The sequence below is a fragment of the Leuresthes tenuis genome, unplaced genomic scaffold (assembly GCF_036924035.1).
Source record: "Leuresthes tenuis unplaced genomic scaffold, fLeuTen1.0.hap1 SCAF_13, whole genome shotgun sequence".
NCBI lineage: Eukaryota > Metazoa > Chordata > Actinopteri > Atheriniformes > Atherinopsidae > Leuresthes > Leuresthes tenuis.
In genome coordinates this window covers 8,473,856-8,491,576 of record NW_027325367.1, presented here as the reverse complement: position 1 = coordinate 8,491,576, position 17,721 = coordinate 8,473,856, and the positions used below count along the sequence as shown (strand labels likewise).

The 17,721-nt window shown below is 39.2% G+C and overlaps 1 protein-coding gene across 3 annotated transcripts in view; it reads right to left on the bottom strand.

The window, feature by feature from the left end:
* Positions 1-17,721, bottom strand: part of gphnb (gephyrin b) — a 101,209-nt gene that overhangs the window by 68,638 nt on the left and 14,850 nt on the right. The window lies entirely within an intron of this gene.

Sequence of the window (17,721 nt, the reverse complement as noted above, 5' to 3'; positions counted from 1 at the left end):
AATTATGTGCTGATGTGAAACATTATTACATTTCTGCCAATAAATCCCATGAATTTTACATAGTGGAGCTTTAAGAGGAGACACTAGATGTCAATAGAGTGAAACTCTTAATGGAAATCACAATGAAACCTCCCCTGTTGATTGCTTAAATCTTGTGTGTTTCCATGCATATTGATATAACTGTTTTGAGCCTTATCCAGGTTTTGATCATGTTCCAGATATGCTGCTTAAATATAACATGAGAAACCCAGTTAAACAGCTGTAGTACAGCTGAGTCTAATTTTCTTTAATCATCTCAGTAACTATGATCTTGAAGCAGAAAATTTTCACAAACATGGGTGAGATGTTTACATGGCAAAAGATCCTGGTTTCTATCATAGGCCTCCATGTGGCATATTCAGATTTCCAAAAACCAGTGCAGCTTTCGGAAAGCAGGACAAGACATTAACATTTATTCATGTAACCAGCATAGATAAAAAAAAGTTCAATCTGAACTGTGATGCTTATTTAGAAGCATTCGCTGTTATTAAACTAAAAAAAAAAAAATGCATATCTTTCAAAACTAGGGTTCTGGTTTGCACTTTAATGCTCAGTATTTTCTGCATTACAAATTCATGAAATGTTAATGTTTATATGTACAAATGAATTATTTCTTCATTAAAAAACCTCATCAATCTGACCATTGGATCATTTGCTTGATCTATTAGAGTTAAAAGTCTTAGAAGGTATTTTTGAACCCTGTTTGCTTCAATACATAAACTAATACTGTCAACAGTCAGCAACAATGTTTTTAGGAATTAAATCATTTCCTGAAACAGAATATGAATGATCTTTGAACAAACACTTCAGTAAAAACCTTTAAACTATTTTAAGAACAATACGAAAAGGTTTTGTATGTGTTAGAGCTACTAAAGTGGGTATTTTTGGCTCTGAATATCACAAGAATTGTGTTAATATAAAACAGCTTGTATAGAATTCATACATTTTTATCAAAAGCTATTTTTTATTATGATGAATCTTAAACAACAGATATCACCATGAAACGTTTCCAGGTGATTACTTAAATTAAAGCAGTTTAAAAAACAGTTATACTGTAACCCTGAAATTCAATATATACACATGGACATCATGCAAAATGAAAATGAATATGCACAGAAGGGTTTAAATATTTTGCCTATAGTGTGTGTTTGCATGAATAAGTTCACTAGCAAATGAAATCAATACTGTCAGCTTCCACCAACTCCATCATTATTGAGCAGACTTTTTCTGCTTACCGAGTCTACGTAAAGTCACATCTTTGTTGCCTCCAAGCCTTCCTAACCAAAACACAGCTGCCCATAGACTGTAGAGCAGGTGTGAAGCACCTGAGTCATCATGGTGATCATAGACTTTTAGAATGACAAAGTGAGACACAGTGGAAGATGAAGACACGTAGAGAGAGAATTAACGGAAAAAATAGGAATAGAGACAAAAAAAGCAGTTGTGGATGATGAAGAGTGGGACAAAATGCTTTGTTTCCTGATGGGGCAAAACATAAGTGGACATGCTTATGTCCTAAAATAGAGGGGCTGATGGTGGTGATGTAGTAGAGTTTAGCCAAAAAACTTGATATGCTGGTAGAAGTCAAGACTGAGAATGTCATGTTGTAACTCAAATTAAGTGCCATGATCCATGAACGAGATGAGGGGCAGATAGATGTGAGTGGATGGGTGAAGCAAGTAGGATGTAAAAAAATTTAAGTGGGCTGGCAAAGAAGGGATACAATCAGATCGGAAAGGATGGCAAGAAGTGAATTGGGAGAATACGACATTGAGAGGGAGAGGACAGAATGTAAAGATGGAGAAGAGGAAAATTCTATAAAGCAAGAACGAGGGGGAAGGGTGATGAGGAGAAAAGCAGTGCAGATGGAGCAGCACTGGGGAGACAGAGGTAAACAGAGGGTGCAGGACGTTGCTCTGGGCTCTGACAAATAAATGGGAAAGTGCTGACATTTGCACACCAAGCCAACTCAAAAAGAGAGAAAGAGGCAGAAACAAGGGAGGCAGAAAGACTGCTGGAGAGGGGTGGGGACAAAGCAAGAAATAGAGTTGAGGGAGAAGAGAAAAAGGGTTGCAAGCACAAGGAATATACCCTGGCTTTAGAGGGGCACTGTTGCATAAGCGCATGTGAGTGTATGTGTTTGTTTGCATACGTGTGTGAAAAGGAAACTTCTTTCAAGACTGCAGTATTCCTTACAAGCATGCACTCTCACACTCAGAGCCTTCCTCAGTCTTTCTCTCCCAGCTACCCCTTGATCTAAAAATAGCCGTTCCACTCTCCTACAAGAGGCAGCAACCATTCTGAACCAATCAACACGGTCTGTCAAAGGGATCGGTATCCACCACCCCTCTGTGTGTGTGTACATGGGTGTGTGCATGCATGAGAGGAACATGGGGAACTCCTGACTGAAGGTAATAAAAGGGCCCCTCCCTGCTGCAAAGCAATCCCTTCCAGAAAACAATAGCTGAGAAAACAAAAAGAAACCAAGAGGGAGAAAAGGGAAGAACAAAGAGAGGGAGACAGGATGAGAGTGGAAGAGGGGGACAGGGATATCTGGCTGCAGTTGAAACAGGCTTCAAAGGAATATTAATGTGATCCTGTGCAAGAGCTGAAGACAGGGGAAGGGAGGCTGGGGGTGAGGGGTGTGGGTGGAGTAGGGGGAAAAAAGGTGCATAAGAATTTACGGCACCGCATCCTTACACATCTCTAGCTCCACCCATGCAACTTTCTCCAGGTGAATCTGCAGCTAAAACTGATGTGTGCTGCATCTTCTGTGATGTTCTAATGCCTACTCTGTTTTTATTTCCAACCCAACCCCAAATCCTACAGCATCACTTTCCAGGTCTCTGTGTAAGCAGAAACACAATGCAGTGACTCCTGCCCCACCCCAGAGGGTGCTATTCTACATGCTACATACTGTAAACAGCAAACTAAATGTCAATGCTTCTGCATGGGTGGACAAATGCTGGGAGACAGACAGCTTTGGCCAAACATACCTCTATCAGAGTTAAGACTGGTTTACAATCTAGACTACCAGTATATTATGTTGCAATGCAATGTTAAAAATTTGATTTTCAAGCTAGTGTCTTTTCCTTTTCAGCATGACTTTTATTGTTTATAAGGAATTTTGTCTCTGTTTTTGCATACGCCTTGTCATTTTCTTTTGGTCTTGAATAGATCATAATAAAATTTAGAAAAAGGCTGCAGTAATTTGTGCTGCACTAAACATTTTCATTTGCTTCTAAATTCTGTAACATATTGCCTTTCAGAGATAGAATTCAGTTTTGCAAAGGGATGTGAGTGAATAAGATAAATAAATGCATTTAAAAAAACAATGATATGATCAGGACTGGCCTGTGGTGCATGATATATATATAGTATGTTTGATATCTCAAAAAGATGTCATACAGCTATCTCTATAATCATGATACATTTTCAGGTTTCTATCTATTTGTTTTCTAGAGCATACGCTGTCGTAAGTTTGCCTACACCTGTAAGTGTGTGTGAGTTCAGAAGCCTGGATGTCCCCAGGCTACAGCAGTGGGAGGAGAGCAGGAGGCCTGCGCTTCAGAAGCATTACGCAGGGCAGCACCGCTCACACATGGGATCTTGATGAGCACACCCAAACACAAACACAGGCTCATGCACACTCGTAAAAGGGTTAATCGCTAAGCCATGGCAGTGCAAGAGAGATCAGAGCACAGGGGAACACATCAACAGAGTTAAAAGAAGACAACTGATCAGGATGTTGAGACAAGTTAAAAAAACATAAAAGCAAACACTGCATTACAAAAAAGCAGAAAAGAGAGTTAAAGATTATATAAAAATAGCAAGAATAATGACAGGCAGAGGACAGAGACAGATGGATCGATTCTGAAATATGTAGACATATAGTGTATGCTAAGATTCAGATAAATTTAACAAAGCTGATTGGACAGTGCTTCACAGAACAAACTGACATGGCTTTAAAAAAAAGCAACAACGGATTATTTAAGGTAATTAAACACTTTTTTCAATAGCTGAGTAGTCTATGTCATACTGAACAAATAGAGAGCTGTAGAACAAGTTCTCAGCTTCCAATTATGTTCCATAAACAGCCGGAAAATATAGGATACCGGAAGAACATATAGTGTAAGTTCAACAGAAATTGGGAACATGGGACCCTTTGTCATTTTTCAATTATGTTTCAAATATCTGGGGATGGAACTGTGGGAACATAAAAATGTTCCCTCCAATTCAGCAATCATATTAGCTGTGGTCTCCCTGTGTTAGACATAAAGTCAGCATGCAGGTTAGGTGGGCTTTTCTGATACAGATACTTCAGGTTACAGCCAGCAGGCATCTGTATTACAGTAGCGTGGCTGGCTAGCCAGTGTGCTGTCAGTCTGTCAGCCACTGGCAGAGAGGATTCATAAACTGCCACTATGTTCCACTCAATCATTTCCAGGACATAAAGCAGTCAGCACTCATTATCTCCCTGGGATCCCACACTAATGGGGTTTTCCCTTATAGCGCTCCTCACACACACTTGAACACACAAAAAATGCAGCATACATGCACGATGTGCACGTCTATGCATTTACAGAGGTTTAAAAATGTCACACAATATACACAAACAGTGCCATACACTCTTTCCAGTCTTGGAATCCTTGCATGGATCAGCACTTGGATTCAAATTGTGCTACAAATCATTGTGCAAGACAAAGCACCTTGAGTTGCCAAAGTGTAGTCCATTATGACACAGCTCATCTGTCAGTATAACACCACAACTGCTGCTCTGAAAGAATGACACAGAAATCTAGTTGTTTTGACTGTTTTGGTAATCATATAACGGCCAATAAGAAACTGTTCACAGACTATGATTGTCAACTATCCATCGCTGATGGTTGAACAGGCTTAGCCAATTAAAGTCCTGACCCATGATCTGTCTAAAACTTTTCTGATTCATCTTTACATGTGCAGGAAATTTGCATGTCCACCTGTTGAACAAGAGAGAATCAACTCAGTGTCTTCTAGCCCACTTGAGAGCACTATCGTTTCTTTTTTTTTTTTTTTGCTAGAAGCAGTGCCAATGGCCCTCCAGCCACAGTGAGGCAGCTGTGGAGGTCAAGCACTGGATTGGGCTGACATCTGCCGGTGGGAGGGACAACACCTCAGCCAACCAATAAGCCTCAACCAAAGTGATATCACTACCTCCTGTCCTCTATTTTACTGGCTTGTTTTGTGTTAAATGAAAATACTGGGCCCCAGGCTTGGATTAAACGGGCTTAATGATGAATAAAGGTTTGGATCCACCTCCAGATTGTAATGGAGTGGGGTAGACATCTGACTAGGGGGCTTTCAGAACTGCAACCCCCCTCCTAGCCAGGAGAGAAGAAGAGAGGAGCAATTGGTGCACAAATACCAGCCTCTTCATTCCATGGCAGGGTAAATTTCCAAATTAATAAACGCTTCACGGCGCTGGGTAAAATATAGTAACAGCAATAACAGCAGATAACCTAATCTAATATAAGACCACTGTATCTTAGCAACCTTGTTAATTCTGAGAGGAGCAGTGGGGTAAGCAGCAGAGGCACAGCATCCATCATCAAAGACACACCCAGCAGCAACACACACACATACAAACACTAATTACTCACAAACTCTCAAATCCATGACATCACACACATGCATGTGCTATCTTACCACGACCCCCTATCTGAATCACACTGTGATGCAGATGAGTGCATACACATGTGCAGGACTACACAGTAAGACACATGCACACAGATCCTCAGGCTTACTGTAAGCAGCCGGGAGAATGGAGGGGGTGTGGAGCGTAACAATGGGATCCTAATCGTCGGGCTGCATTTCAAAGCCTCTCCCCTTTACAACACTGTTTCTAGATAAGATTAGAAAATGCTATTTATAACCGCAGGGAAAGGAGCCAACCAGCAGCCTGATTTTCATTTATTTGAAGTTGGATCTAAATTGGGGTGGAGTTACATAATGCAAGAAGTGCAACACTCCACCTGCTACTGCCAAGCCAGTCACCGAAGAACACTGTGAAGAGAAGCCGTCCAAAAATGCAGTGGACTCATGCTAATACCGCAGCTAATAATTAATCTGTCATCTTAATGAACATCGCTATTACACCACACCAACTTGGCGCATTTATGGGGGCACAGCAGTGGGACGATTTTGCATCACAAATCCAAATCTACTTCAGTATAGCTGGGCCAAAATCCGGCAACCATGCTGAGCCAAGGACAGAACAACACACCACAGCAAGGCTCAGTTCCCCCACATAGCAGATGCGTGGTGAAAAAAAAGACAGAGTGGGAAAGACAGCTCTGTTCTTCACAGCTGTGTCCCAGGCAGGCATGCAGGCAGGGCGCATTCCTGCCCTTGGCTCATGCAGCTCTTCCCCTCCCTGTTTCCCTGGAGAGGAAAGGCAGCTCCATCCCAGCTTGAGTAAAGTTGGAGGAGGAGAGGTGGTAAAATGGGCATACAAAGCTGAGGAATAGTGAACTGGAGCCCAACCCTGACAGGAATAAGAGAGCAATTCACACTGGCTGAAAGGAGGGGGAATTCAGAGAAGAGAGGGGAGCGGCAGTGGGAATACTCTGAAAGCAAAGAGGGAGGGCAGGAGAAGAAAGCAAGATATGAAAGGGAGTATGGTAAAATGGGAAGGTGGGAAAATGACTGGCAGGGGGAATGTGCAACAAGAGAGATGCAGGTATAAGTGATAAGAGGAAGGGAGAGAAACAGAGGAGAGATGATGAAGGTGATGGAATTGGGGGTAACCATGCCTTTTCACTTTTCCTATGAAGATACTTAGATGTGGTTTCTTGCTTAAGCATAAAAACAGATTATTTTCTTCTGTTAAGAGTGCTCACATATAGAAAAAAAAAATGCTGGGCTAAGACACTTTTTGAAAGCCAACATAGAGGACGAAGATGCACATATGTGAAAAATGTGAAGTCCCTATTTATACTTTATATTATCATGATAACTAGGCTTGCCAATGATATTTCTTAATCGTATTATTACAACTACTTGAGATTATTACAATAATTTCTGTATATTGTGGCAATTTTCTTCATTCACCTGTATAAACAGCTGGTTAATACTTACACAAATGTCATAGTCTGACATCGTTATCCACTATTGGTAGTCATTTTAATCTTGTCATCACACTGTAGGTGAGTGGCAGAGGAGTGGAGATTTAGTGCCACCCACTGCTTATCTTGAGGCGCTTCATTTCCTACAAAATTTTCAAGTTAATTTGGTGATCTATCGAAAATGCTTTCATAAGTTCCAAAGCCAAACAGTACATTGTTGTTGCAAGTCATAACAATCGAAAGCCAAACAACATGGAAGTGGTGATTTGTTGACTATTCTCCAAAGCTGGAGTGACAGCTGCAGGTTGTTTCTGGCAAGCGAAAAGGGAAAAAAGATGCACAACTTTGATCAGCTCAATTGCAATGGAAAATCTGCTGCCATCTTTTTAAAAAAAGCAGAAGTATGTACAACGCGTACATTCCACATACAGGTGTTTCAAAATACCTACAAGGGGCTTCTTTAGAGTCGGTTTAAGTGGTAGATTGGTGTAACGTGTGCTTTTGGCTGATCAGGATTTGATTCAAGAAAGAAAGCAAATTAGGACATGAAATTTGTGGTCAACTCTTTGAGGGATACCTGTCCAGCACCAGGAATTATGGCATCTAGACACTGTGCATGTGTTGGTATAACATAGAAACACCTACTACATACAATACAATACTACAATACTGTACTACATATACATCGTTCATGGCTTTCGTAAACATAAAATGGTGACACATTTGAATGGAAACTGCTTTTATTTATATTCTTGGAATCATTGGCAATAGATGGAATTAGTCTGCATGAGGTTTATGTTTATTATCAAATATTGTTAGTTTATACAATATTAGTAGCATATTTTATCATAACTGTGACTGCCCTGAATCGCCACATTATGTCTGAATAACACATCCAATCAAAAGGTTTTTTTATCAACACCTGATAAATGGTCTCATTTAAGTCCTGACTGCATTATCACATCATAATTACCAGGGCATGAAATAATGTTTTCTTTGAAAAGATCTGTCCAAAGATTGCAAGACTTCAAGTTATGTCCACTTCATGTTGCAGCATGAACTGTGTTAATGATTTAGGACCTTCCATGGGCATCTGGTCTCATCTGTTTCATATTGACAGATAATTATCAAGACCTTTGACTGTCAACTGCTGGATGCCCTTGCAAACTTGGATTATATATGAAAATCATTTGGTTAATTGGGAACTGAAATAAAAAAACAAGCATGGGGCAGCATTAAGTAAGTCAAAGTGTGTATGCCAAAATTGTAAACATAATCTCAGTATCAGTAATCACTATCTTGTCCCACCAAGCTGAACACCTGTTGCTTTAAAAAGACACCACAGGCATACTTAGATATAAAGTTCTTATTTTACATCATCTTGTCCTGGTCCATGGGATTGAGACAACTTCAGGTTACTGTATATACATTTCATGTTATGTCAGACTCTCAGATACTGAAGCAAAGCTGGTAGATTCTTGAAGATACAAACATGCCTTTTTACAGAGATGCCCTGACTAACTGGCCAAAGCGATGTTCGATGCAGGGAGCAAATGCTCCGGCATTTGGCAGAGTCTCATGTAATAACTCCAGTGATTTTGAGTAACTTTGAAAGGCAGGTGAGTTACACAGTAGGCATGAGTAGTTTTCCTAGGTTCTTACTCAGATGCATTTCTTGCTCATCATCTCTGGCTGCTTGAACTTAAGATGACTTGGCTACATCCTAAACTCTAGGCTTCAAAATAACAGTCAACAGACCACCAGTTGATGTCAGTTCTTGGACATAGCTCGATTGGATTAGTGGCTTCTCCCCCTCTAGGATAATTTTAAGGACCATACAATTCCATCTTCTCCCATTGTTCTGCCTCTACAAAGTAAAAGGCCTGCCAGAAGTTGTTGTCATAGTGACACCATCAATCTTATACAACATATTTTAAATACATATTGATTGGGCACTGCAGCTACTTGGTTAGAGCTAGGATTTAGGAGAAGATAATTTCACAACTTCAACCGTGCATGATGAAAAATGATACCTTTCAGGTTGACGCCAAGGAGTTCAGATAAAACATTGTCTGACATGAGGATTGTGTATTTAAACACCAGGGTCAAGATCTGTGAAACTCTGTGCAGCTTCATGACAAAAACTGTGTAAGCATAAAGGCAGAAATAGAATAGAACAGAATAGAATAGAATAGAAAAATACTTTATTCATCCCCCAGTGGGAGAAATTCAAATTTGCATACACATTGTTTTCACCAGATTTATAAAGACTTGCGTACGTATAGTTCTCTGTTATAAAACTCTATCATCGTGAAAGCGTATGCACATGCACAACTCTGATTTCCACTGGCACTTCTCTAATTAATAATTTGCATATCAAAACATAGTTTGAACCACAACTAAATGGACATGAAAATGAAAACAATTGTAAAGAACAAGCACAATTTTACCAAATCTGAAACTGAGACACTTATTAGTGAAGTAGAAAAAGGAAATTGCTTTATTTGATGGTCTTAGTTCTGTTCTGAAATCACGAAAATAACAAAAACTACTAAATGGAAAAAAGCAACAAAAGAGATGAACTCTGTAAGATCAGAACAAGGGACCCTGTGGAAGTAAAATAAATAAAAAACAACAAAAACCAAGTGGTCGGATAACAAATGAGAACAAAAAATAAAGGAAAACTAGGTGCAACAGTCAAATGCATAGTTTGTACTGTAAACAGGCTCTCTTGGAGATGATTAGGAGACTGATGTACAGATATGGTATGTTGGTTGTTTTCTGAAACAGCCCTTAGAAATACAGGCAATGACCTAATCTTGAGCCAGAAAATCAGAAAGACCTCTTCTGAACTATCCTTTCTCTTTTTAAAGTCAAATTACCAAGGTTTTTCACTGCCATTATGCACAATCGTGACACATGGCTGCAATTATTTATTGCAAACCAATTAAGTTAGAGTATATTGAAAAAAACTAAAGATAAGAAATAAAATCAGAAACATAATTCAGTGTCAAAGCTCTGTGTATGACAATGTTTGTTTTAATTTATGTTAAATTATGTTGCCTCCATTTCTATCTCCAACTCTTATCAGGGGTCAACTTGCTCTTAAAATATGTGGTGTGCACATTCTCATCACACATTCTTCATAAATAGATTAAGTGCAAATCAAGGTGTACATGAGGTTTTTGTAAGTTAGTAACATCAATGCATATGGCACCAGATGTAGGGCAGTAAGTCATGTAGAAAGGTCAAAATGTGTATGACTTAAGCTAAAATATTTTTTCTACAAGTTGGTTAATCAAAAGAAACTTCAATTACAGTAATGTTTCAGCTTGATCTATTTATGCCATTAATAAACAAAACTCTGTTTCAGCAAAACACTGATCATGCACACACTAAGTATCATATTCTGGTTCTTTGGGCAAGGAGCAACTGTAGCAGTTGGGAGTGATTAAGAGCTCTTCGGAATAACTGAAGTTTAAATCATCATATGGACTATTTATTTCACAAAGGAAACAACTGATACATAAATAAATAATGAACTCAATAATTAGGCATAGTTCCAAATTGTATGTGGTGTAAATCACAGAAAGAGGGGCACAGATTAATCGTAATCCAAGTGCTGAGCCAAGCTATTTGGGCTACAAAAGAAAATGTCCTCCTGTCACTTTCATTTGATGAAAAATAAAATAGGACAGGGTTGTTGGCATCCAGGAACCAATCTTACATACCCACTCACAATCAGTACTGTGAAAATTTAGATTTCCCTTGATCTAGTTATGAACAAATCTTCTCTGTGATGCAGTGCTTGTTCAAAAGCTATGAACCATCTGCTTTAACAGATGCATCCCAGTCAGTCTACTCTCCATCACATCTCACTCTGCATAGAACTCACCTGAACTTCCCTTCATCATCCAAATATTGCTGAGAAGCCAGAGACTGCAGCAACGTACAGCCTGCAGCTCTCCACAAAGTCCTCACGTACTGATATTTTATTAACATGGCCATAAATATTGAAAAGACACTTACTAATGAAGCCACATAGAAAAGTTCCACGACAATTTACAGCACCAGGGAACACAACGATCTTGATTATGTCACCCTTCTTTCTACTTTCTTTGTCCTTCATCTCATTTGCCACGACAGGAATGTCCCTGCATCTTCACACACATATTTCCCCTCAACAACCTCCATCTTCCTCCCCTTCTATGTTTTTCTTGTTCAATGAAATCAATGGATTGGAGGGGCTTGACGATCTGCCACACCCCTTGCAAATATTAATCATAAATCACAGGCTCTGGGTATAATGAGGCTTGTTTCTAATGACATCTGGCATGATGAATGTGTCTGTGGCTCAGCATCACAGTATCATATAGCCAGGCAGGAGTGTGCCCACGTGAGTGCGTGTGGTATGAAGCTCGGACGAGAGTGTGGCTGTTGGGTGATGAGGTATTGAAGCTTTTTTCTCCATGTAGCATGACCTTTTGATGGCAGAGGGCCCACGGCAAGCCAGCTCTCTGTGGCATTTCCAACAGCTGTTTATACCCATATACACACAAACTGAAAGTGCGCTGTGTGTTATCTAAAATATGAGTACAAGAACTGTTTATGCAATACATGAATTCAAGCATTTATATAGTGTAGTTTCCCTTAAGACATGGTATGGTATATACTAGCTCAAGTATCTAAGTGAAAAATGGATAAAGATACAGATATATACGACTTTTCACGCAAATAACTTAAGGAATACTATAAAACACAATAAAAACAAATCTGGCATACACTTTTCACATGCACATAAACAAACTTTAAAAAAAATCCCTTTTGGAACATACAGGTTTGGAAATATCTGGTTTTAAGAAAAAAAAAACTTTTGAACTTCTCTTTCTATTTTCTTTTTTTGGTGGACACAAGGCTAAAAAAAATTGTATCCAAACTCACATAAACCTACATAAAAAATCTGAAACTAAACTCCATCTTGTTTTCTGATCATTCATGGCGCTCGTCATAGACAGTACTCATTATTATATCATTCATCATATTTCTATACTGATGAATGAATTCTTTCCAATTATCCCTCTGAAAACTAAATCGCTTTAGCTGTCAAGGTTGCCAAGAAACTCCAGGAAACAAAAATGCCCAATACTCAAAAATCATTCTATTTTCTTTGCTACTATAAGAATCCCAAACATTTTAAGTGATCATGACTTGTTGCAACCACTCAAAAATGGAATGAACCGCTTAGATTGGTGATTAAATGTATTTAACAAACCGAAGTAACAAATATGAGCTAAGTTTTTTCCATTTGATCAAAACTGAAGAGATTTCAATGTGTAACAGTTAAGCTGCAAACACTGACACACAATGCAGGTTTAACTGAGAGATATCTTAGCTTTTTGTGAACATATCATAACTCTCCAGAAGAGTCATCAGCCAGACTGAGCTGCTGACCTGCCAAAAAAAACAATGAAACACACGTGCGCAAAAACAGACATGTTACACAGAATTTTTACCGAAGATTGATTTCAGTCATGATAGAGATAATGATAACATATGATGTGACTTATGACTTTTGGTAGCAAATTCTTAGAATTGAATGCAGCAGAGCGGTGTGACATTAACAGGTGATAATAGTGACTTTTTAATGATGGCAACCAATACTCCCCACTAACCATAACTGTAACCCACTGCTCAGAATCACACCTCAAAATTAAGATCATCCCTAACTGGAGTGTTTTCAAACATGACATAACACTTTTACAGGCCCAAAAGACCACATCTGACAATTTATTTAGCGATTAGCCACATTTGATAAGACGTACCCACATTTTTCCAAAATTGTTTTCTGATAAAACCAAATGAAAAGAACTGAAAGGTTCAATGAATGGTTTGAAAATTGAGCTTACGTGTAAACCATGTACTGTACTCTAAACTATCAGCACAGATGTACTTGTGTGCAAACAGAAATCTAAGAGAAATATCTCAAAATAATCAAACTGCTGTTGTGAGATCTGTGTGAACTGATCGAACTAGCTTGCAGAATTTTGCAGCTCAGTAATTTAAAAGTCAAGTTGGCTTCTGTCATCCATAATTTCAGTTACCTAAACACAAACAAATGATCTAATTTGTAACTAGCATATTCATTTTCTTTAGATCCATGTGTGTGTGTGTTAACAATGGCTCCTCCATTAACTGACCAGGTACTATTCGTTTTTTTGAGGCCAAAATTAGTTGAGTACAGCTCTATTGATTTAAATGGAAATGCTTACACTGGCATCAATATACCTGCACATTTTCTAATTCTTCTTTCCTCCTCTATCCATTCTGCCTCTATATCCCTTCCTCCCCAGCCTTGTCCTCCCACCACCACCACCTCCTCCTCCTCCTCCTTCTCCTTCTCCTTCATCCTTCCAAGCTGCTGATGCAGGAAAACCCAGCGCTGCACCAGCTACAGATTCTAGTTCGGACAAGCTGGTTATATCTGCATGAAAAGGATGCAGCCCATTTATTACACTTCACTCAAAATGGCTAAACACGGAAGGGTGGAGAGTGACTGAACTTTGAAATGGATTGGATTATATTTGTAACTATCTGATGGTTTTCATGGTTTATAGTGAAACATGAGGGCTGCAGACTAATCAGATCAGGTATTTATTGGTCTTTATTGGAAAAGGTTAATGTTCTCCCTGTTCTTTTGTGATGTCTCATTTAGACTAGAAGGGAGAGAAGGACAGAAGCAGCGGGAGGGACAAACAGAGGTCAAGACTGTGACTGCAGTTTTGCAGGTCAAGGTTAGGCTGACGGTCATTCAGAATCCAAGTGTCTCACTTACACTGAGTAAAACAATCATTTTATGAGCAAAGCAAATGCACATTCATAACCAAACCTGACTGATAAAAACACATCTTAAGAGTTTCAGCTGTCAAGCTGATTTCTGGAGCAGCAGTCATTACCGTATTGTAAGCGACACATTGTTCACAAAGTGGAAAGTTAATCTAAAGTGCATCTCCACGGGATCCCCATGTGGCGAAGATAGCAGCCTCATCATTGTCTGGTCTACAGGCTGCCCTCCCCGTGACCAGCCTCCGCTCTCTGCCCACAAATCCCATTTCATGCCAGCCAGGCTTCTGAAAAGGTGAAACAAAAGCCTGATCCACACAGCTGCAGCTTTGGCACATTGTCCCCACAATCATCATGAAATCGGCGGAACACAACAAAGTTGTGCCCAAAAGTATGCAGCAGCGCAACATGCAGCATTAAATTCAGGGTTCAGCTATGTAGAGAAAAGGGAAGTGTCTGCTGCTACCTACTAACGATAAACAAAGACACCTCCATCAGGAAGAGAGACACCAGTGTGAAAATCATTGGACATTGTCCAAACAGCTGATGAAAGAGCCAATGATTTTTCAGCTAAACACACAAACAGTCAACACGAGGATGACTTTCAGTGTTTGGCCTGACTTGATGTAGAGCTCCATTATATTAAAGCACAAATTATACTTTCTATATCTATACATCCTTAAGGAAGGAAAAGAAAAGTATTTTGCACATCCCTTTAGAGATGAAATGATTAGTCGAATACTCAATTACGCAATAAGTTATTTGATTTTTAAAAAATTAATCAACATCTAAACATACTAAGGTTTTGCTTGCTCCATTTCCTGAAATATGAAATTTGGTTGCTGTTAACTGTTAAAAATAAAATATAAATGTAATTTCTTTTGGGTATGGACTTTTGGCTGTTTAAAACAAGCAATCTAAGTAAGACACCTAAATAATCTGAGTAAGTACTTACATACTTCAATATTGTGATGAAGCAAAGACCAATTAAAATAATCAGCTGAATTATAACAATGATGGTTTCTTGCAGCCCTGTATCGCAAGTCTTTACAATCTGTCTAAATCCACCATGTCAAAGATAAAAAAAATTTGCAGCAAGCATCGTTGCGCTTTTTAAGTAATCTAGTCAGAAATGACATCTCTGTTGAGAAAGACATACCTACGATAGCAAACTCACAGCAGAAATAAAATCCTGTGGATTAAGGTTACAAACACCACATTCCACACAGTGCAAATGCTTGTTGATGCGTTGGTTGATGTGTCTGTTAATATGTGAGTTGGTGGCAAAACATGTGTGTATAAGTGTGCGTGTCAATGTGTGCAAAATATTTGACACCCCTTATTTCCCAGGATGCAGAGTTTTACATGCCCACACATACACAAACACACAAACATGAACAGGGAGTCATGTTTTCCTGACTTCAGAGGACATTTCATTGGCTCACATTCATTTCTTACCAACTCTAACCTTAAAAATGCCCTAACACTAAAATTGCTACTGTCCAAATATGGAAGAACTGTCACCATTATGTGGTTCTGTAAAAAGATTTATGTCCTTACAACATGAGAAATACCTGGACCACACAAATACAATCACACACACACGCGCACATACACACACACACACACACAGGAAGTGCCCCAGGCCCAGCTGTACTAATGAAGAAGCCTGTAAGCAGCTACCTTCATTACATTCAATCCTCTGGACAGTGTCAGCAATTACACTCCAGCTTCCCACTGTCAGAGCTCACATGTACACACACTTTCATACACACACACAGTCAGCTGGAAACTTCCTATCCACTTTAGTGCTGGCTGAGGTTGATGCAAGGAAGAGTTCTTCTTCTTTAGTGGTGGGTGTTTGGCTTATCCCAAACTTAAATCCACCTCCTCATCAGCACACCCTCCGTGACGTCTCCATCTCAGTTTCCCTGCCTCTCCGTATTGTGGAGCAGAAAGGAAGCCAAGAGGCACAGGGCTGCCGAGCACAGCGCTTTACTTGCTATTTTATTACTTTACACTACTGACAAGGATACAAATGTATGAGATGATAGGTAAATACAGTTTGGTAATCTTTCTACCCCCAGGTGTGTAGTTGATAATGATTTTCACTATGGATAAATATGCTGGTTATTTTTCTTAATGTATACGATTAATCCATTTAGTTGTCTTCAGCATGCCCTTAGGCTCAGTCACTGACCAGGAACCACAGCTCTTGTGTCATGTCAGCAGGATGACCTTTGCTGCATGTAATCCCCCATCCCTCTCTTCTCATACAATTAGTTATTTATTGCCAAACTCAAAATGCACACAGTGGTTCCCCCAGACCAAGGTGATATCTTTTGTGACTGCCCAAGATAAAAAAAATAAAGAAATTCAGTTAATTATGCTTCTTCACAGAATTAATTCTTTATAACAGAGGATCAGGGCCCAGTAAGAGCCGATTCCTTTTCCATCAGGTTGTTCAAGCTTTATTTTAAAAACAAAAACACTTTCTACTCTGAGCATCATGTCAAATTTAGCAAATTTTCATTTGACCAATAGATTTTCTCTGCTTGCAAATTACATAAAGAACATAACTAAGAAAAAACAAATAAAAAAAAAGCCATGAGGCTATGACCGAAATTATTTACAGCCTTTTTCTGTAAGAGCAAAGGCGTCACAGTAATCATACATTTCTGACTGGCACCGATTTGATAAGTCATGTTTCTACGTTGTTGTGGGACAGTTCTCTGCTGCAAAAGGTTTTCTGCACACTGCAAACTGTTTTCCACCAGAACCTTAATGTAACATTTTTTTCTAAATAACATCAAAGGTCCAAAGATTACCACTGAGGCAACTGATTAATCCGAGCAACTATGCCACCAATATCTCAAGGCAGACATTGCAGCTGACACTACAGAAGGCTGGTTTCCTATGGACACAGACCACAAAGGACTCAGCTCTTATAGACAAGCAAAGAAAAGCTTGTATAGCCTTTACAAAAACTAAGCAGACTAAAGAGGAAAGCTTTAGTCATAAATGGATGGATGACATGTAAATTCAGTACTGTGGACACAAGTGCGTGGTTCTCATTTGGTTTATGATGGGAGAAGCCTTCAACACAAAGAACATTATATCTACAGTCAAGAATGGTGTTGGGTATTAAATGCTGTGGTGGTGCCAGTACGTTGAACAACCTTGCCAAAGTAAATGGGACCCTGCGATCAGGACTACGTGAGGCAGCAGAAAAATTGGCCTTGGCAGCATTGGATCTTCCTCTAAGAAAAATATCAAAAACTTGTTTTAAGTGGTCAAGAAACTGGTAACAGACAACATCATCCGTACTGTGGAGTAACCCAACCTGAGTCAAGATCTGAATCCATTCAGAATGCGTGGAGTAAATATGTGGAATGGGCCAAAGTAAAGACAGCCTGAAAAACATGGAAAAAGGAGCAGTCCAGAATGCCAGTGAAGGCACGCAGAAAGCTTGTAAGCAAATATAAATATAGTCAAACTGCTCTGATAGCAAATAAAGGCTGAGCTACTGATTATGTAGAAAAGATAGGCTATGAATACATTTCAGCTTGAAAGTATTTTTAAAAAAAAAAACATGACAACCATGAAAATCTAAATGTGTAATTTCTTTATTTAATTTTCAGGCAGATGTGTCATGTGTAATTTCCGGCTTCAAAGACCTGGAGATAATCACAAAAGAGGAGCAGTCCGGCAGTAATAAGAACCTGCTGAATGCAGTGGT